We start from the raw sequence: 23,023 nt of genomic DNA, 5'->3' as shown, positions 1-23,023 counted from the left end.
TTTTCTATGTTCCTATGTTTCTAATACGTTATTGCCTTCCATCACAGTGCGCTGTGGTGGATGTTTATGTTATTTGGATACAGTTGTGTGTCTTGTTGCCTTTTTGGTATGACTGTATGGCAAATCAAATTCCTTGTATGTTTTTACATACTTGGGTATTAAATTAATTACAATACAATACAATGCAATCTCTGTATTAATCAACTATCCAGCGGGCCACACGGGCAGTCCAGAAGCAACCGTACCGTCGGGCAGCTAGTGCTGAGCGAATATCAGTCCTTTGGAAGGATGAAGACCCACAAACATAGAAAGTAGGTGCAGGAGGAGGCCATTTGGCCCTTCGAGCCAGCTGTCTATAATGGTGATGAGAGTCAAAAGCTTCAAATTCCTGGACGTGTTTATTTCTGAAAATCTTTCCTGGATACTGATGCAATTATAAAGAACGCCTCAAGTTCCTCTGAAGATTGTAGAGATTCGGTATTTCAGAGAGGGCTCTATTGGACTTCTACAGGTGTGGAGCAGAGAGCACATTGACTTGTTGCGTCACAGCCTGGTCGGCAAATTGAATGCCCAAGAGCGAAGAAGACAGCAAAATGTGGTGAACTCTGCCCAGTCCATCACAGGTTCTGACCTTCCCACCATTGAAGGGATTACAGGAGTCGCTGCCTCAGAAAGCCAGTCAGCATCATCCGAGACCCTCGCAACACATTCATTTCAGCCCTGCCAACGGGAAGAAGGTACAGTAGTCTGAAAACTGTAACGTCCAGATTCAGGAACTGCTTCTTCCCCACAGCCATCAGGTTATTAAACACGACAACCTCCAATAAGCTCTGAACTACTTATAATTTGGGGCATTGGTTTTGTCTTTTCGCACTATTACGGCTTAAGTTTATTATGTGTACGAATATGCGAATATATATATAATGTGTGCGTGCAAGCGTGCGTGTTGGTGTGTGTGTGTGTACGTGAACCTGGAATAGAGTGAGAGCGGGTAACTGCACTGATCCATCATCGATTTGGCGGGAGAGGCGAGGGGCAGTAATTCCATAGCTGACCTGCTGACCAGATCACAGTGAATAAAATGGCGCTCTACCACTCAAGGGGAACTATCGATTTGAACAAGCACATTTAAGAAGTTGCACGCGGATTTGCCAAAGTAAACCACTCGGCTCCCTGAGTTCTGCGCGGATCGTGTTCTGCAAGAAGTTGATTTCTATTCTGTCAGAAGAGTTGGGGTATTAAAATGGTTCAAATTGCTATTTTTGGGACTCCAACCCGGATTACCTGCTTGGAAGGCAGCTATACTCACCACTATATCAATATCAGTCTCCTATGATGCCGCAGATTCGGGTACTGAGTGTCTCCAGGGCTTTGTGACTTTGTGACTCGATCATTACACCCTGGTGGACCAGTTCTCGTCCTGCTGCAGTTCCTATTCCACCCAGACGATGTCCCCATCCTACAACAGATCGGAGTTACACAATACATATTCATTCATCCGGGATCCGACTGAAGTGAAAGTTGAGGTGCTACAGATCGTTCCTGTCTCTGCTTCGCATCAGCAACCAGGAAATAAATCGTGATCATAAATCTCCTTTCCGAAAACAGGCAGTTGGCCTCCAAGGCGATCTGGACAGTTTCCGGTTTAGGGTTTCTAATTGACACGCGTATAATAATAATAATAATAATATTCATTTATTGTCATTGCAACGAGTACAACGAAATTAAAAAATAGCCAATCCTGACGGTGCGTACAAACATATATGCAATAAATGCAAAAAACAAATAAATACAATTATATTAAGTACAAAGATTTTTTAACAGTGTTGCGTAGTGCAGAAGGTAGTGTTCAGTTCTCGTATGGCCCTGGGGTAAAAACTGTTCTTAAGTCTGTTTGTTCGGGATTTGATCGACCTGAAACGTCGACCAGAGGGCAGATGAACAAACAGACGGTGGCCGGGGTGGGATGGATCTTTTATTATTTTGCCTGCTCTACTGAGGCAGCGTAGGCTGAACAGGTGCTCCAGGGAGGGCAGTGAGCAGCCGATGATCTTCTGGGCCGTTGTGATGACCCTCTGAAGGGCCTTCCTGTCCTTTTCTGAGCAGCTGGCATACCATGTGGTTATACAGTATGCCAGCACACTCTCGATGGAGCAGCGATAGAAGGACATCATGAGCTTCTCCTGCAGGTTGGTTTTCCTGAGGATCCTCAGGAAGTGGAGTCTCTGCTGTGCCTTCTTTACTGTGGTGATGGTGTTGGTAGACCAGGTAAGATCCTCTGCAATGTGCGTACCCAGGAACCTGAAAGCGGGTACCCTTTCCACACAGACCCCATTGATGTAGAGTGGGTCGTATTCTACACTGGTTTTCCTGAAGTCAATTATAAGTTCCTTTGTTTTGGAGGAGTTCAGGACAAGATTGTTCACTGAACACCATGCTGCCAGCCTTTGGATTTCATCCCTATAGGCTGTCTCATCTCCTTCTGAGATGAGTCCAACCACAGTCGTGTCATCGGCGAACTTGATGATGGTGTTGGTGGGATGGGTGGGGGCGCAGTCGTGAGTGTAGAGGGAGTAAAGGATGGGGCTCAACACACAGCCCTGTGGTGAGCCGGTGCTCAGTGTAATGGTGGAGGAGAGGTGAGGGCCTATTTTGACGGTCTGGGGGCGGTTGGTCAGGAAGTCCTTGATCCATTGGCAGATGGTTTGGGAAAATCCAAGGTCAGAAAGTTTGGTGACCAGTCTGCTCGGGATGACCGTGTTAAAGGCAGAGCTGAAGTCGAGGAAGAGCATCCTCACATAGCTCCCCTGGTGTTCAAGGTGGGTCAGTGCATTGTGAAGAGCAGTGTCGATGGCATCCCCTGTAGACCTATTTGCTCTGTAGGCAAACTGGTGTGGGTCGAAGGTGGGTGGGAGGCTGGCTTTGATGTGCTGCAGGACCAGTCTCTCGAAGCACATCGAGACACGGTGAAGAGTTTTGGTTTGTAAGTTATCCGCAGATTATACTATACATAAATACAACCAAGTCAAATTCAAGTACAATAGATAGAGCAAAGTGCAGATACAGTGCAGATATAGTTCTCATCGTTGTATCGCACCAGTTCTAAAGATAAAGTCCAATGTCCGCATTCGGGTACAGATGAGTCGGACAGTAGACTGAATGGTTTTTCCACATCTTTTGGAAATATCATTCAGTAGCCTGATATCAGGAGGTGGTGGAGGGGGGGGGGGTATTCTTGTGTCTGGTGGTGCGTGCTTTCAACCTTCTGCAACTTCTGCCAGACAGAAGCGGGGAGAATAAATAATGAAGATAGTGGGACGGCTTTGAGCATATTAGCTGCTATTCTGTTGCAGCATGAAGTGTAGATGGAATGCAAGATAAGCTGGAGTCAATGATGGGATGTCTGCACTGTGTGGCGGACTGGCCTACATCGACTGCTCTCTGCAATTTCACATGGGCTTGGACAGAGCTGTTCCCAAACCAAGCTGTGATGCGACCGGACAGTATGCTTTCAATGGTGCATCAGTGGCACTTTGTAAGAATCACTGGAGACATGCCAAATTTATTCAGTCTCCTAAAGCTATCCAGGCGTTGGTGTGCCTCTTGGCTGTAACCTCAGTGTGGTTGTTCCGTGATAGACCGTTGGTAATATTAAAACAAAAATCTTGAAATTCTCAACCATTGCCACTCGGGCTCCATTAATTCGGACTGTGGCACGCACTCCACCATGCTGCCGGAAGTTGATAACCAGCTCGGCCAGTCTGAACACGGTAAATGAACACCATAAATATGTCTGAATCAATGAAGAATCCCGACCATCCTCCGTCACTCAGTGAGACATTGATGTGAAACGTACCAGTTTTACAGTTGATGAACACATATCAAGGTAGTTTTGTGAGCTCTTCCATACTCTGGCATCCAAATGGTAGAATGTATATAGACATCGGTTCATCGTTAGTATCATGGTTAGTATCCATACCGTGGAAAGGGGTGCAATTCCCCGACGGGGCAATGGGTTTCCTGTGTTAAAGTTTAACAGAATTTCGAGACTAATTTTGAATCAAAAATAGGGTGAAACAGGTTTGGGGTTGGGATAAAGTGTTTGATATTCAATGGATGTTCTAAGAAGCCACTTTCTCTATATAGTACCCCACTCCCTCCAGAGAGTCGTAATCGCCAGCCGGGGTTGCACTCAGTGACAGAGTACGTCAGGCCTAACACATTAAAACCGGACTGTCAATGTCAGATGTCAACTCTCGCACGGTCCCATCAAACACGCCGACTCCCTCAATGGGAACTAGGTGATTGGTCAACTAAAGCCTGCTAGTTCTCCTGGTTGTGGACCATTTTAACTCCTCTTCATAGATTCAAGATTCAAGATAGCTTTATTGTCATCCAAATTGGACGAAATTCAGTCACCCACAGTCCAACAACAAAAGCATCAAAATAGGCATTAAAATTACACAACCCCCAAAACACACAAAAGAAACATCCACCAAGAAAACATCCATCACAGTGAGTCTCCTCCAGTCCTCTCCTCACTGTGATGGAAGGCCACAATGTCTTTTCCCTTCTCCTGCTGTCCTCTCCCGCGGTCAGGTTGTTGTGATTGCAGGCCGCGCCGGACGATCCGCAGCGGGCCGAGCCTAAGGCGAGTCGCAGCCGCTCCCGCAGCCTCCGAAGACGGCCGGCTCCGCCGATGATAAGTCCGATCCGGGACGGGCGAACACGCTGCTGCTGCCGCTGTTGCTGCACGTCGGGGCGGTCGTGGCACCCGACATTGAAGCCCCCGCCCAGCAGAGAAATATCCCGCGGCCTATCTTAGGCCGCGCCGGACGGTGAAATGTCCGCGACCCAAGCCCCGCAATCCGGGGCGGGCGAACACGCTGCCGCTGCCGGAGCTCCCGATGTCGGCATCCACGTGGCCCGAGCCTAAGGCGAGTCGCAGCCGCTCCCGCAACCTCCGAAGACGGCCGGCTCCGCTGATGGTAAGTCCGATCCGCGGGCTCTGCGAACCAGAGCCCTGGAGGCCGCCAGCTCCAGGAGTTGGGCCGATGGTTGGGCCGCAGCAGGAACGGAGACAACACCCAGAAAACAAAGGTCGGGTCTCCGTTCGGAAGGGACACCTATTTACAATTTTACAGTCCCCCCCCCCCCCCCCCCCACATACACACATAGTATACAAACACAAAAACACCACATCACAACTACAATTAAGACAAAAAAACAACAAAACAGCCAAAACATGATTTCCACCTGCCTAATATGCTGTTGGTCTTCCGTGTGCCGCCATAACAGCGCCGACCCGCCGAGGCATGAACTCTACACGATCCCTGAAAGTGTCCTGTGGTATCTGGCACCAAAACATTAGGAGCAGACCCTTCAAGACCTGTAAGTTGCAGCCACCGTGGATCGGACTTGTCGATCCAGCACATCCCACAGATGCTCAATCCGATTGAGATCGGGAAGATTTGGAGGCCAGGGCAACACCGTGAACATTTCATAATGTTCCTCAAACCATTCCCGAACAATGTGTGCGGTGTGGCAGGGCGCATTATCCTGCTTGAAGAGGCCACCGCCATCAGGGAATATCATTGCCATGAAGGGGTGTACCTGGTCTGCAACGATGGTGACATGTGTCAAATTGATGTTCACATGAAGGCTGGATCCAGGGTTTCCCAGCAGAACATTGCCCAGAGCATCACACTCCCTCCACTGGCTTGTTGTCTTCCCACAGTGCATCTTGGTGCCATCACTACCCTCGCGCATCGATGAGCCTTGGGCGCCCAACAACCTGTCGCCGGTTTGTGGTTTGTCCCTCCTCGGACCACTGTCGGTAGGTACTCACCACTGCTGATTGGGAGCACTCCACAAGCCTTGCCATTTCAGAGATGCACTGACGCAGTCGCCTGGCCATAGCAATTTGGACCTTGTCAAAGTCGCTCAAGTCTTTACTCTGGCCCATTTCTCCTGCATCCAACACATCAACTTCAAGAATTGACTGTTCACTTGCTGCCTAATATATCCCACCCCTTGACAGGTGCCATTGTAACAAGATAATCAATGTTATTCACTTCACCGATCAGTGGTCATAATGTTTTGGCTCGTCGGTGTATATACATGCATATTTATACACATGTACACATAAATTTATATTCATACACGCTGACCTTTTTTCTCGTTTACTATATTGTTTCCAGAGTACTACGATTACATATTCTGTTGTGCTGTTGCAAGTAAGAATTTAATTGTTCTATCTGGGACAAATGACAATAAAACACTTGACCCTTGGGTTAAACCGCAAACCTCGGTGACGTCACGGACAGGTGCGGGATCGTCACCTATCCCCGCCCCAGCCGCTGATGGACAGCGGAACGCGCTCCGCTCCAGTGCTGTGAGCGCCGGTCCCGCTGCGAGCAGCGGCAGCGGGTTTAAAGCAGCTGGCAATGGAGAGCTCCCGGGCCCCTTCAGCAGCCTCGTTGCAGCAACGCATCGGTCCGGGAGCGGCTCCGCAGATGGGCTCAGAGATCGGCAATGAGAGGCGGCGGCGGCTGGGAGGAAGAGGCGGAGTGGAGCAGTGACTGGGCCCGGAACACGGAGTGAGTGAGTGAGGAGAGAGGGAGGGGCGAGGTGGGATTAAGATGCCGGTGACAATCATTGCTGCTTCCACTCCCCAAACCAGGAGGGAAAATTCCGGTTTGGCTCCAGTCTCCCCGTGTGTGTTGTCACTGGACAGCGAGCCCGGGACACGGAGCGGGACACTCGGTTTTTACAAAGAGCGTCTGTCACCGGCTCCCGGTGTGAAGTGTGGGGCGGGGACACATTGTAAACGGCGGCTACATGGGTCCGGGTGAGCAGTGAGTCCCGACGGAGAGGTGAGTGGAAATCCTAGCTGTGATATCTCTCCGTCGGCTGTCCCATTCCCGGATCCGTGCCGGGATGTGGCGATATTTCCGTCCCGGAATTGCGGTGGAGCTGCCGCCTTGTGCTGCTCGACAGAAGCTGAGAGCTGCCGCCCTGCAGCGGCCTCACACACTGGCACCGGCTGCCCTGCCCGCTTCACACAAACAGCTGCATTTTACCCCTCCCTCAATGACCCGTTTTCATTTTCCTTCCCACAGGGAAATACTTCAATCAACTCTGGCGTTCTCTCCTCCCAAGGCACAAGAAACAGAGCTACCGCCCCATCGCCCACACACAAGGTATGTTACAGAGCACAGAGACCCAGATACTGCAGATGACACTATATTGAATGTCTTACAGAAAAGATTCGCAAGAATGTTACCAGGACTTGGGTGCTTGGGTTATAAGGATAGGATATGGTGGGGGTGTTTTTCACCTACAGCATAGAATGCAGAGGAGTGACTTTGCAGAGGTTTTCAAAATCACGAGAGGAATAGTTTAGTTGAATCATCAGTCTTTTTTCCAGTTTAGCAGACATAACGTTCGGAGAGAGGGCTGATTTAAAAGAGTCGTGAAGGGAAATTTCTTCACGCAGAAGTACGTGGAATGAGCTGTGATAGGAAGTTATAGAGGCGGGTACAATGGCAATGTTCATAGTCGACATCGATGAGGTGGATGAGGGGTCAAGTGTAATATATCCAAGTTTCGTGGTGTTACATTTGTTGGTTAACAGTGAGAATGTCACGGAGGAGGTTTGGGGGGTGTGGACAGGAGAAGTGAATGGGCGAGGACATGGCAAATGGAACAGAGTACAGGAATAATTTGACATGAGCCACTCTGAAAGGGAAATAGGCAAGAGGAGATTTTACAGTAACATGTTCGGAGGGACCTGGTTTTCCTTCCAAATATAGTGATGACTTCGCAAGTAGTTCAGGAGGCAAAGGTTATTTTGTCCAAATATGCAAGATGAAAGAAAACTTGTGGGAAACACAAAAACTGACTGTAAAAGTTTATTTTGGTATGTAAAAAGGAAAAGATTAGTGAGGCAGAATGTAGGCCCTTCACAATCAGCGACAGGTGAATTTGCAATGGGAAACAAGGAATGGCAGAACAGTTAAACGAGTACTTTGGTTCTGTCTTCACGAAGGAAGATGCAAACAATCTCCCGGAAATACTCGGGGACCGAGGATCTAATGGGAGGGTGCAACTGAAGGGAATCCACATTAGTCAGAAAATGGTATTGGGTAAACTGTTGGGACTGAAGGCTGATAAATCCCCAGGGCCAGATGGTCCTGATTTAACCAAATGGTTAAATCGTTGGGTATTAATAGTGAGGTTGCAAGATGGATTAAACAATGGCTGAATGGGAGATACCAGAGGATAATGGTTGACAACTTTATGTCAGGTTGGAGGCCAGTGTCTAGTGGAGTACCCCAAGGATCTGTGTTGGGTCCACTGTTGTTTGTCATTTACATTAATGATCTGGATGATGGTGTGGCAAATTGGATTAGTAAGTATGCAGATGATACTAAGATAGGTGGTGTAGTTAACGATGAAGTAGATTTTCAAAGTCTACAGAGAGACTTGGGCCTTTTGGAAGGGTGGGCTGAAAGATGGCAGGTGGAGTTTAATGCTGATAAGTGTGAGGTGCTGCAATTTGGTAGGACAAATCAAAATAGGACGTACAGGGTAAATGGTAGGGAATTGAAGAATGCAGTGGAACAGAGGGATTTGGGAATAAATGTGCATTGTTCCCTGAAGGTGGAATCTCATGTGGATAGGGTGGTGAAGAAGGTGTTTGGTATGCTTGCCTTTATAAATCAGAGCATCGAATATAGAAGTTGGGATGTAATGTTAAAATTGTACAGGGCATTGGTGAGGCTGAATCTGGAGTATGGTGTGCAGTTCTGGTCGCCAAATTATAGGAAGGATGTCGACAAAATGGAGAGGGTACAGAGGAGATTTACTAGAATGTTGCCTGGGTTTCAGCACTTAAGCTACAGAGAGAGGTTGAACAGGTTGGGTCTTTATTCTTTGGAGCGTAGAAGGTTGAGGGGGGGCTTGATAGAGGTTTTTAAAATTTTAAGAGGGACGGACAGAGTTGACGTGGGTAGGCTTTTCCCTTTGAGAGTGGGGAAGATTCCAACAAGGGGACATAACTTCAGAATTAAGGGACAAAAGTTTAGGGGTAACATGAGGGGTAACTTCTTTACTCAGAGGGTGGTGGCAGTGTGGAATGAGCTTCCGGTGGAAGTGGTGGAGGCAGGCTCGATTTTATTATTTAAGAGTAAATTGGATAGGTATATGGATGGGAGGGGATTGGAGGGTTATGGTCTGAGAGCAGGTAGATGAGACTAGGTCAGAGAAAGTGGTCAGCGTGGACTGGTAGGGCCGAACGGGCCTGTTTCCGTGCCGTAATTGTTATATGGTTATATGGTCTGCATCCCAGAGTACACAAGGGGGCGGTCCTTGCGATTGTGGATGCATTGATGATAATTTTCCAATGTTCTCTTGACTCTGGATCCGTTCTTGTTCACTGGAGCGAACCCAATGTAACTCCACTTTTTAAGAAAGAAGGGAGGGAGAAAATGGGAATTTTTGACCAGTTAGCCGTTCATTGGTAGTGGGGAATATGCTGGATTCGATTAATAAAGATGTTATAGCAGCGCATTTGGAAAGCAGTGATGGGATCGGTCAAAGTCAGCATGGATTTACGAAGGGGAAAATCATGGTTGACTAATCTTTTGGAATTTTTTGAGGACGTAACAAGTAGAATGAATAAGGGAGAGCCAGTGGATGTGGTGTATCTGGACTTTCAAAAAGCCTTTGACAAGGTCCCACACAAGGGACTAGCATGCAAAATTAGAGCACATGGTATTGGGGGTAGGGTATTGACATGGATAGGAACTGGTTGGCAGACAGGAAGAAAAGAGTAGGAATTAATAAGTCCTCTTCAGAATGGCAGGCAGTGACTCGTGCGGTGTCATAAGGCTCAGTGCTGGGACCTCAGTTGTTTACAATATATATTAACGATTTAGAAGAGGGAATTAAATGTAACATCTCTAGGTTTGCGGATGACATAAAGCTGGGTGGCAGTGTGAGCTGCAAGGAGGATGCTATGAGGCTGCAGGGTGACTTGGATAGGGTGGGTGAGTGGGCAGAAGCATGGCAGATGCAGTATAATGTGAATAAATGTGGTTATCCATTTTGGTGGCAAGAACAGGAAGGCAGATTATTATCTGAATGGTGTCAGATTAGGAGAAGGGGAGGTGTAACGCGACCTGGGTGTGCTTGCACATCAGTCACTGAAAGTAAGCATGCAGGTACAGCAGGCAGTGAAGAAAGCCAATGGCATATTGGCCTTCATTGCGAGAGGATTTGAGTTTAAGAGCAAGGAGCTCCTTCTGCAGTTGTACAGGGCCCTGATGAGACTTGGTGGAGTATTGTGTGCAATTGTGGTCTCCTAAATTGAGGAAGGACATTATTGCAATTGAGGGAGTGCAGTGTAGATTCGCTGGGTTAATTACCGGGATGGCGGGACTGATGTATGATGAAAGAATGGGTTGACTGTGCTTGAATTTCGCTGGAATTTAGAAGGATGAGAGGGAACCTTACAGAAACATATAAATCTCTTAGAGGATTGGACAGGATAGATGCAGGAAAAATGGGCCCGATGTTGGGGGAATCCAGAACCAGGGGTCACAGTTTAAGAATAAGAGGTAGGCCATTTAGGACTGAGATGAGGAAAAACCTTTTCACCCAGAGAGTTGTGAACCTGTGGAATTCTCTGCCACAGAAGGCTGTTGAGGCTGATTCACTGGATGTTTGCATGGGAGTTAGATTTGGCTCTTCGGGCTAAGGGAATTAAGGGATATGGGGGGGAAACCGGCATGTGGTTAGGGTCCAGCCTGCACATTCTTTCCTCCAGGAATCAGCAAGACCTTAAGACAGATGATGATCACCAGGTGCACTTTCATTATAAGTTGACCTCAGCTATTCTGGGGAGAGATTTCAGCACGTAGTTTCCTGGTATTATGGACTCGTTGCCTTATGTGGCTTCTGTGCCTCTTGTACCTGGGAATGCAGGACTTAATTGCTGTACATAGATAATGAATTCATTGCTGAGGGCGTGTAGCTCAAAATAACTTCCACAATCTTAATCATAATGTGCCTGTGGCAACTGTATAAGATCTACGGTCATAAGATACACTCAAACGGTCGGCCTGGTATTGGTGTCATTCCCTTTGGACATTTTACTCATTCCGGAATTGTTTAGTCTGCAAATTTCAATCTCTCCCCATGGAGGCTCAACAATGTCCTGTTACTCTTCTGACCTCATTTTACTTATGTTATTTTTATAATTGCCATTTGGCCTTTTCCAACTCCCACTGTGACCAAGCAGTCAGCCATCTCTCCCAATGTTACCCACGGTGTTTCACCAATTTACATGTACAAGGCATTTTATTGTTGCAACGTTGTAACAATCTCGGTAATGGGGGTGGTGAGATGTTGGTGACCAGTGGGAGAGGGGTGATTCATTATTTGACCTTAAACACCCTTCTCCAACAGAAACCCGTCAGCCTGGGTCCTGAATATTCAGTTGAGTCCAGCTTAAAGTGCTATGCTCTAGGTTCTCGGTGAACCTTCTGAGTCACAGAGTTATGTAGCATTGAAACAGGCCCATTGGACCATCATGTCCATGCTGAAACATAGAAAAATAGGTGCAGGAGTAGGCCATTCAGCCCTTCGAGCCATTCCATATGATCAAGGCTGATCATGTAAAACTTGTACCCCATTCCTGCTTTTCTCTGATATCCCTTGATTCCTTTAGCCTGAAGAGCTAAATCTAACTCACTCTTGAAAACATCCGGTGAATTGGCCCAGGAACCTATGCTGCACTCCCTCAATAGCAATAATGTCGTTCCTCAAATCAGGAGACTAAAATTGCACACAATACTCCAGGTGCGGTGTCACCAGGGCCCTGTACAACTGCAGTAGGACCTCCTTGCTGCAAAACCCAAATCCTCTTGCAATGAAGGCCAACTTGCCATTAGCTTTCTTCACTGCCTGCTGTACCTGCATGCTTACTTTCAGTGACTGATGTGCAAGCACGCCCAGGTCACGTTGCATCTCCCGTTTTCCTAATCTGACACCATCTGCCTTCCTGTTCTTGTAACCAAAGTGGATAACCTCACATTTATCCACATTATACTGCATCTGCCCACTCGCCCAACCTATCCAAGTCACCCTGCACCCTCATAGCATCCTCCTCGCAGCTCACACAGCCACCCAGCTTTGTGTTATCCGCAAACTTAGAGATTCCCTTGTCTAAATCGTTAATATCTTTTGTAAATAACTGGGGTCCCACCACCAAGCCTTGTGGCACACCACTATTCATTGCCTGCCATTCTGAAAATTACCCGTTAATTCCTACTCTTTCCTTCTTTCTGCCAACCAGTTGTCTATCCATGTCAATACCCTACCCCCAAAACCATGTGCCCTAACTTTGCACACTATTCTCTTGTGTGCGACCTCGTCAAAGGCTTTTGAAAGTCCAGATACATCACATCCACTGGCCATTCTACTTATTACATCCTCAAAGAATAATAATATATTCCTTTATTTGTCCCACACCAGGGAATTCCAGAAGGTTAGTCAAGCATAGAGTCATAGAGTCCTACAGCACAGAAAGAGGCCCTTTGGCCCATCGTGTCCGCGCCGCCCGTTACCAAACACAGTCTAATTTTAATCCCATTTTCCCGCATTTGGACCGTAGCCCTGAATGTTGTACCATTTCAAGTGCCCATCCAAATGCCTCTTCAACGTTGTGAGTGTTCCCGCCTCCACCACCACCCCAGGCAGTGAGTTCCAGACTCCAACCACCCTCTGGGTGAAAAAGTTCTTTCTCACATCCCCCCGAAACCTCCCTCCCCTTACCCTGTATCTATGTCCCCTCGTTGTTGAACCTTCCACCAGTGGAAGAAGTTCCCCGCCATCTACCTTATCTATGCCCCTCATGATCTTGTACACCTCGATCATGTCCCCTCTCAGCCTTCTCTGCTCCAGGGAAAACAACCCCAGTATGCTCAGTCTCTCCTCATAGCCGAGGCCCTTCATCCCTGGCAGCATCCTGGTGAATCTCCTCTGCACCCTCTCCAAAGCTATCACATCCTTTCTATAATGCGGTGACCAGAACTGTACACAATACTCCAGCTGTGGCCTCACCAGTGTTCTGTACAATTCCATCATTACCCCCCTACTTTTATATTTGATGCCCCGGCTAATGAAGGCCAGTACCCCATATGCCTTTTTGACCACCCTGTCCACCTGTCCTGCTGCCTTCAAGGAGTTGTGGACCTGCACTTCAAGGTCTCTCTGTGCCCCTGTCTTCCCTAGGGTCCTTCCATTCATGCTGTACTCCCTCTCCAAGTTATTCCTGCCAAAGTGCATCACCTCGCACTTTTCAGGATTAAATTCCATCTGCCACTGTTCCACCCATCTGACCATCTCATCTATATCTTCCTGCAGCTTGCAGATCCCTTCCTCGCTATTCACCACCCCCCTAACTTTGTGTCATCTGCAAACTTGCTGATCATGCCCTGTACGTTGACATCCAGATCATTAATTTGGATTTCAAACAGTAAGGGACCCAACACCGATCCCTGCGGCACCCCACTGGACACCGGCCTCTAGTCACAGAAGCACCCTTCTACCATCACCCTCTGCCTTCTGTCACTAAGCCAGTTTTTTATCCATTTTGCCAAGGTGCCCTGGATCCCATGGGCTCTTACCTTCTTGACTTGTCTCCTGTGTGGGACCTTGTCAAAAGCCTTACTGAAATCCATGTATACCACATCCACTGCACTACCCCCATCTACCTCCTTGGTTGCCCCTTCAAAAAATTCAATCAAGTTAGTCAGACACGATCTTCCATTAAGAAAGTCATGTTGACTGTCCTTAATTAACCCTCGATCCTCCAAGTGAAGACTGATTCTGTCCATCAGAATCTTTTCTAGCAGCTTCCCCACCACCGATGTCAGACTCACCGGCCTGTAGTTCCCAGGTTTATCCCTACTGCCCTTTTTAAATAATGGCACCACATTAGCTATCCTCCAGTCCTCCGGTACATCCCCTGTTGCAAGAGAGGCTCTGAAAATTTGTGCCAGAGCCCCCGCAATCTCCACCCTTGCCTCTCTCAGCATCCTGGGATACATCTCGTCAGGGCCCGGAGACTTATCCACTTTTAAGCCTGCCAGAGCCTCCAGCACCGCCTCCCTGTCAATAGCAATATGCTCAAGAACATCACAACCCTCCTGCTCCATTTCTAAGTCCGCATCGCCCTCCTCCCTCGTAAAAACAGATGCAAAAAATTCATTTAAAACATCTCCTACATCCTCTGGCTCCACACACAGCTTTCCACTATGGTCCCTGATGGGCCCCACTCTTTCCCTCGTAAGAACCCTTGATATACTTATAGAACACTTTAGGATTTTCTTTTATTTTGCCCGCTAGTGCTATCTCATGGCTGCTTTTTGCTCTCCTAATTTCTTTTGATTTCCCCTTCATAAATCCATGCCCACTTTGACTAATCCCAGACCTCCCAACCCTTCCGAATTTGGCGGAAAGTTTCCGCTTTCTTATTTCATTTCCACCATTCCGATATGGCCTCACATTTTTCCACAACACACATGCCTCGCTACTCGCCGCTCGCCTGGCCTGGCCTGGCCGCTGGCCTGGCCTCACCGCTCGCCACTGGCATGGCCGGGTCTCGTCGCTGGCCGGGCCTCGCTGCGTAGCGTGAGGCCCATTGATATTGAGAGAGGATGGGGTGGGTGAATGTGGGGGGGGGGGGGGTGGGGTGCGGGGGAGGGGGGAGTGAGGGTCGTGTGGGTGGGGGCACGGAGGGAGGGGGAGTGGGGTGGAGAGGGGTGTGGTGGTAGGGGAGGGGGAGAGGGGGAGGGGGAGAGGGGGAGGGGGAGAGGGGGAGTGGAGGTGGGGGAAAGGGGGGAGGGGAGTAGGAGGGGGGAGGGGAGTAGGGGGGAGGGAAGTGGGAGGGGGGTTGGGGGGGACATGGACAGTTGTGATTTGCTGCTGAAGACCGCTGGAGCAAGTATGTCTTCAATGAAATTAGGTATGTGCAGTTTTAAATTAAACTCTTTCTTCATAACTTAGTCATACATTTTATGACCATTGTTCTTTTATTCAATACCAAGAGAATTAGGATGTGTAAGGAAAAAGCAAAATAGAAAAAACAAAACAAAACAATTTTTTCTTTGTGTTGTAAAAAGTATTTCTGTTCAATAACCTTTCTATAAATAGCAGAATATACTCGTGCTAGGCCTGACATTGTACATGTAGTCCATGAACTACAGACTGTTGGAAATAATAGTAGTTTTTCACACATGAATGTAGCTTAACGCTTATGCGCATTTGACGTACATATTTCCTTTTTGCTGAAAAGTTGCATTACGCGATTATGAATTTTGATGTAAAATTATGAATTTTGGACATCAAAATTATGAATTTGTAAAATCAAATGTTGGGAGGTCTGTGATCCTGTCACTGCTTTCCAAATGCAGTGCTATGACATCTTTAATAATCGACTCAAGCATCTTCCCCACTACCCATGTAAGGTTAGCTGGTCTATAATTTCCTGTTTTCTCCCTCCCTCCTTTCTTAAATAGAAGAATTACATTGGCTACCCTCCAGTCCACAGGAACTGATCCAGAGTCGAGAGAACATTGGAAAAAGATTGCAAATGCATCCACGATTTCTAGGGCCACCTCTTTGAGTACTCTGGGATGCAGACCATCAGGCCTTGGGGATTTATCTGCCTTACAGTTTCCTTAACACCATTTCCTGACTAATACGGATTCCCTTCAGTTCCTCCCTTCCACTAGATCCTCGGATGCCTCGTATTTCTGGGAGACTATTTGTGTCTTCCTTAATGAAGACAGAACCAAAGTACTCATTTAACTCTTCAGCCATTTCCATGTTTCCCATAATAAATTCACCTGTGTCTGATTGTAAGGGACTGTAAGGGACCTACATTTTTCATCACTAATCTTTAAATATCTAAACATGCTTTTACAATCAGTTTTTATATTCCCCACAAGCTTCCTTTCATGCTCTTTTCGTCCCCTCTTAATTAACCCCTTTGTCCTCCTCTGTTGAGTTCTAAATTTCTCCCAGTCCTCTGGTTTGCTGCTTCCTCTGGCCAATTTAAATGCCTCTTCCTTGGATTTAGCACTATCCTTGATTTCCCTCATTAGCCTTCCCCATTTTATTTTTTCACCATGCAGGGATGAATAATTTTTGGAGTTCATCCATGCGGTCTTTAAATCTTTGCCATTGCATCTCCACCGTCAATTCTTTAAGTATAACTTGCTAGTCTATTGCAGCCAATTCCCATCTCATACCTTTAAAGTCTCCTTTCGTCAGGACCCTAACCTCTGAAGTTCAGGACCCTAACCTCTGAATTAACCGTGTCACTCTCCATGCGAATGCAGAATTCCACCATATTATGGTCATTGTTGCCCAAGGGGCTTTGCACAACAAGATTACTAACTATTCCTACCTCATTACACAATACCCAGTTTAGGATGGCCTGCGCTCAAGTCGATTCCTCTACATAATAGTTTTAAAAACCATCCCGTATACATTGCAGGAAATCCTCTTCAGCGCTGTTACCAACTTGGTTGGCTCAATCTATTTGTTAATTAAAGTCACCCATGATAACTGCTGTACCTTTACTACACACATCCCTAATTTCCTGCTTGATGCTATCTCCAACCTCCCTACTGCTGTTTGGTGGTCTAGAAACAACTCCAACAAGCATTTTCTGCCGTTGGGTATTTCACAGTTCTATCCATACCGATTCTATAGCATCGAAGCTAAGCTCGAGGGGCTAGCGGAATCAACGGATATGGGGAGAAAGCAGGCACGGGTAACTGATTGTGGATGATTAGCCATGATCACAATGAATGGCTGTGCTGGCTTGAAAGGCCAAATGGCCTTCTCCTGTCGATGTTTAATATTGAATACTAAATGTTTGTATTTGGCATGTTTAGCTCCCGGCCTTGGTCACCCTGGAGCCGTGTCTCCGTAATTTCAACTATATCATATTCCTTAACTACAAACTGCGCATTCAATTCATCCACCTTATTACGAATGCTTGACCATTGGTGTTACTGATCATTGAGAATCCATCTTTAGTAATTCAGCACTAGGTCTGCCTTTTTTTTCCGAGCTATCTGTAATCGGACTTTACTGGCCTTTATCTTGCACTAAACGTTATTCCCTTCATCCTGTATCCTTACATTGTTCTAATTATTCTAATCATGTACAGTTTTTCAGCTGACTGGATTGCATGCAGCAAAAAACCTTTTCACTGTTTCTCTATACTCGTGGCTAAATAAATGATCAGAATACACCCTTTCGACACAACCCTTTGCCTTCTATCAGTGAGCCATTTCTGAATCCATAACACTAAGTCTCTGTGAATCCCGTGCATGTTAATCTTCTGGATCAGCCTGCCATAGGGGACTTTATCAAATGCCTTACTAAAATCCACATAGACAACATCCAAGGCCCTATCCTCATAAAACACCTTAAAAAAACTCAATCAAGTTAGTGAGACATGACTTGCCTTGTACAAAGCCATGCTGACTTTCTAAATAGTCAATTACCTTCCAATTGAGAGTAATCCATATACCAAAGAGTCCTCTCCAATAGCTTTGCTGCCACTGACCTGAGGATCACTCGCCTGTAATTCCCAAAAGTATCTCTACTTCCCTCCAGAAACAAAGCAACATAATTGGCTATTCTCCTGTCCTCTGGGAACTCACCAGTGGCTAGTGATGAATATAAAGATCTCAGTCAAGCCACCTGCAAACCTAGTTGCCTCTTGCAATAACTTGGGATGGATCCTATCAGGCTTAGTGGATTTATCCAACCGAATGGGCTTCAAGATGGTTTTATTGAGCCTGGAGTATTGTATACAGTTTTGATTTCCTAATTTAAGGAAGGACATTCTTGCTATTGAGGGAGTGCAGCATCAGTTAACCGGGTTAATTCCAGGGATAGCGGGACTGACATATGATGAAAGAATGGATTGACCTGGCATGTATTCAGTGTAATTTTAGAAGAATGGGAGGAGATCTAATAGAAACATATAAGATTCTTGTGGGATTGGACAAGCTAGATGCAGGAAAAATGTTCCTGATGTTGGAGTCCAGAACCAGGGGTCACAGTTTAAGAATAAGGGGTAGGCCATTTAGGACTGTGATGGGGAAAATCGTTTTCAGCCAGAGTTGTGAATCTGTTGAATTTTCTGCCACGGAAGGCAGTGGGGGCCCTTTCAATGGATATATTCAAGAGCGAGTTAGATTTAGCTCTTAGGGCTAAAGGTATCAATGGATATGGAGAAAAAGCATGAGTGGTGCTGGTTTGAAGGGCTGAATGGACTACTCCTGCACCTATTTTCTATGTTTCAAGGGCCCCAACATCATAAGTTGCTGAGAACTCAGCCAGGGGTTGTACTGTGATTAGAATGTTATAGGCCAGTGTCCTTCTGGTGAAATTGTAAAGTCAATTTTCCTTATACAGGTCCACCACTGATTTTCCAGAAACTGCTGGTCTTACACCTCCTTCAATCCAGAAAAAAATTACCTCAGCGCACTTGAAATACCCCCTGGAATACGGGGAGAGCCAGAGAGAGAGTGGGACTTCTCGAGAATCGAAGCGGTCAACTGTGTGATGACACAGTAGATGGGTAAGGACCACAATGAGTATTTTACTGTGGAGAAAGACCAAAGCACTGAGGAACACGAGGCAGTCAATGGAAGTGCCTTAAGAGCAGTTACTATTATGGTTGAAGGTCCTGACATATATGATGGGAGGCAAATACCCAGGGCCGGATCAGATATATTCGAGCATTAGAAACAAGAGAGGAAATTGCAGGCGCACTGGCTGAGTTGTTATTAAATTTTGAGTCGTCATATAATGTAGGCTAGGTTCTGGAAGAAAAATGTTGTGCCTTATGTTCAAGAAGGGCTGCAGGGAAAGGACAGAACTATAGGCTAGTGAGCTTAACATCTGTAGTTGGAAAGTTACTTGAGAGTATTCTGAGGGATAGAATACACATGCATTTAGATGTTCAAGGGCTGATTAGGGATAGTCATCATGGATTTGTACGTAGGGGGTCATGTCTCATGAATCTGAGTTTTCGGAATATGTGACCAGAAAGGTTGACATGTTGCATATATGGATTTCAGAAAAGCATTCGACAAGGTACCACATCGTAGGTTGCTCTGAAAAGTTAGATTGTATGGGATCTAAGGAGAGATAGCTGAATGGATATAAAATTGGTTTCATGGAAGGAAGCAGAGGGTGATGGTGGAAGGCCTCTTCTCGGACTAGAAGCCACACCTTCCGGGCGACTTCCTGATGTTATTTCGTCTGCGTGGCGTCATCTGGCTCGACTGCAACAGCCAGATGTCGACTCATGGGTGTTGTGTCGTTCCCCCCCCCCCCCCCCCCCCCCCCGTGCCACAGGTCATTGGTGCAAGATGTTTGGTGATACGTTTTACTCAGTATCATTCTCTAAAGCACGCATTGAGTGGGAGACCAAAACAACACAGGTCTGGACACAAGATCGCCATTTTAATCCCTGTATATTTTTGCATGTGTCACGAACACGAAGCGAAGCTTGTCCATAGTGACGTCACTGGTTGATTCACTTGTGATATGCACTTCAATCCATTTTGAATATGTGTCGATGAGAACAAGCAACATCTTTCCATGTACCGGGCCGGCATAATCGACATGAACTCGCGACCACGGTTGACTAGGGTGCTCCCATGAATGCAATGGTGCTTTGGGCGGATCCCGCTGATGCATTTGGCATTCTGAACACGCTCGGACTTTGTGCTCTAAGTCCTTATCGATTCCAGGCCACCACAGACAACCTCTAGCGATCGCTTTCATCTTCACAACAATTCCACTTTCTCTCCAGTGTAAGTACGGAGAACCACGGTGCTATCACGAAGGCGTAACCTTTCACCTTTTCCCCACTGGTCCATCCACGTCTCTTCACTGATAAGCGTAACTCCAGCTCCGGTGTCGATTTGCATGGGGATAGTCTTTCCCCCCACACACATGTCCACAGTGAAAGGAGTAACTTTCTTCTTCCCACTGTTAGTATGATAAAGACCATACACATCATCTTCCTCGGTCAGTTGGTGGCTTTTTTCCGTTTTTCCGGCTGACGGCTTTTTTCTTCCATGCTGAGCATTTTTCCCACTCGACTTGCACATCCGTGAGAAATGCCCTTTTTTCTTGCCGTTGAAACATTCCACCTGTTTCGCTGGACAGTCGTTCGGGTCAGCGTGGGGAAAGCCACCACAGCGATAACACGAAGATCCTCTTATGGTTCCCCGCTTGGACTGACCACTGTGAGGCCCCCTTGATTTCGTGATTTTGTTTATCGCTTCACTTGGCTTTTATTTCCCGTCACGGAGATCAACCGTGTTGCGGTCTGCCGTCTCCATGGTGGCGGCGATACTGAGTGCCTTGTCGAAATACAGCATGGCTTCCGACAATAATCGACGCTGAATGCGGTCATCATCAATCCCACACACCAAACGATCACGTAACATTTCATTGTGCGTCGAACCATACGCACAATATTCAGCGAGGTGATGTAACTCGGCCACATAATCAGCAACTGACTCACCCGGTTGACGATAACGAGAGTTGAATTTGTAACGCTGGACGATGACCGACGGTTTCGGGACCTTGTGATTCGTGACTGTTGACACAATCTCAGAATATTCAACTTGCCCAGGTTTCTGTGGAGCAAGTAAACTCGAGATGAGTCTGTACGTTGGTCCTCCACACACGGAAAGCAAGATGGCCCTCTTCTTTCCTGCATCTGTAATGTCGTTGGCTAGGAAGTAATGTTCAATGCGCTCAGCGTACTGCACCCAGTGGCCCTGTGCAAACATAGAAACATAGAAACGTAGAAAATAGGTGCAGGAGTAGACCATTCGGCCCTTCGAGCCTGCACCGCCATTCAACATGATCATGGCTGATCATCCAGCTCAGTAGCCTGTACCTGCCCTCTCTCCATACCCCCTGATCCCTTTAGCAAAAAGGGCCACATCTAACTCCCTCTTAAATATAGCCAATGAACTGGCCTCAACTACCTTCTGTGGCGGAGAATTCCACAGACTCACCACTCTCTGTGTGAAGTAATGTTTTTTCATCTCGGTCCTAAAAGACTTCCCCCTTAAGCTGTGACCCCTGGTTCTGGACTCCCCCAACATCGGGAACAATCTTCCCGCATCTAGCCTCTCCAACCCCTTAAGAATTTTATATGTTTCTATAAGATCCCCCCTCAGTCTTCTAAATTCCAGCGAGTACAAGCCCAGTCTATCCAGTCTTTCCTCGTATGTAAGTCCCGCCATCCCAGGGATTAATCTGGTGAACCTTCTCTGTACTCCCTCTAAGGCAAGAACGTCTTTCCTCAGGTTAGGAGACCAAAACTGCACACAATACTCCAGGTGCGGTCTCACCAAGGCCCTGTACAACTGCAGCAGAACCTCCCTGCTCCTAAACTCAAATCCTCTTGCTGTGAATGCCAACATACCATTCGCTTTCTTCACTGCCTGCTGCACCTGCATGCTTGCTTTCAATGACTGGTGCACCATGACACCCAGGTCACGTTGCATCTCCCCTTCTCCCAATCGGTCACCATTCAGGTAATACTCTGCTTTCCTGTTCTTGCCGCCAAAGTGGATAACCTCACATTTATCCACATTATATTGCATCTGCTGTGCATTTGCCCACTCGCCTAATCTATCCAAGTCACTCTGCAGCCTCCTAGCATCCTCCTCGCAGCTAACACTGCCACCCAGCTTCGTGTCATCCGCAAACTTAGAGATGTTGCATTTAATTCCCTCGTCCAAATCATTAATATACACTGTAAATAACTGGGGTCCCAGCACTGAGCCTTGCGGTACCCCACTAGTCACTGCCTGCCATTCCGAAAAGGACCCGTTTATTCCTACTCTTTGCTTCCTGTCCGCCAACCAATTTTCTATCCACCTCAAAACTGAACCCTCAATACCGTGTGCTTTAAGTTTGTACACCAATCTCCTATGTGGGACCTTGTCGAAGGCCTCCTGAAAGTCCAGATATAACACATCGACTGGTTCTCCCTTATCCACTCTAGTAGTTACATCCTCGAAAAATTCTATAAGATTCGTCAGACATGATTTGCCTTTGGTAAATCCATGCTGACTTTGTCCGATGATTTCACCACTTTCCAAATGTGATGCTATCACATCTTTAATAACTGACTCTAGCATTTTCCCCACTACTGATGTTAGGCTAACTGGTCTATAATTCCCCATTTTCTCTCTCCCTCCCTTTTTAAAAAGTGGGGTTACATTAGCTACCCTCCAGTCATATCATCATATCATATATATACAGCCGGAAACAGGCCTTTTCGGCCCACCAAGTCCGTGCCGCCCAGCGATCCCCATACATTAACACTATCCTACACCCACTAGGGACAATTTTTACATTTACCCAGCCAATTAACCTACATACCTGTACGTCTTTGGAGTGTGGGAGGAAACCGAAGATCTCGGAGAAAACCCACGCAGGTCACGGGGAGAACATACAAACTCCTTACAGTGCAGCACCTGTAGTCAGGATCGAACCTGAGTCTCCGGCGCTGCATTCGCTGTAAAGCAGCAACTCTACCGCTGCGCTACCGTGCCGCCCTTAGCCGTGCCGTGCAGTCCTCAGGAACTACTCCATAATCTAAAGAGTTTTGAAAAATTATCACTAATGCATCCACTATTTCTGAGGCTACTTCCTTAAGCACTCTGGGATGCAGCCTATCTGGCCCTGGGAATTTATCTGCCTTTAATCCATTTAATTTACCAAACACCACTTCCCGACTAACCTGGATTTCCCTCAGTTCCTCCATCTCATTAGACCACCGGTCCCCCGCTATTTCCGGCAGACGGTTTATGTCTTCCTTAGTGAAGACAGAACCAAAGTATTTGTTCAATTGGTCTGCCATCTCCTTTGGTCAACATGAAATTCC

The 23,023-nt window shown here is 46.9% G+C and overlaps 1 protein-coding gene across 1 annotated transcript in view; it reads left to right on the top strand.

The window, feature by feature from the left end:
* The first annotated feature begins 6,359 nt into the window (after positions 1 to 6,359).
* The window catches only part of aicda (activation-induced cytidine deaminase), a 62,001-nt gene continuing 45,337 nt past the window's right edge, over positions 6,360 to 23,023 (top strand). Inside the window, 3 exon segments of the mRNA XM_078428085.1 lie at positions 6,360 to 6,603; positions 7,122 to 7,202; positions 18,511 to 18,676. The gene's annotated coding sequence lies outside the window, so the exon portion shown is untranslated.

This window comes from Rhinoraja longicauda, chromosome 34, assembly GCF_053455715.1.
Source record: "Rhinoraja longicauda isolate Sanriku21f chromosome 34, sRhiLon1.1, whole genome shotgun sequence".
NCBI lineage: Eukaryota > Metazoa > Chordata > Chondrichthyes > Rajiformes > Arhynchobatidae > Rhinoraja > Rhinoraja longicauda.
Note: the sequence above shows the minus strand (reverse complement) of the source record. Positions and strands in the feature narration are given on the sequence as shown.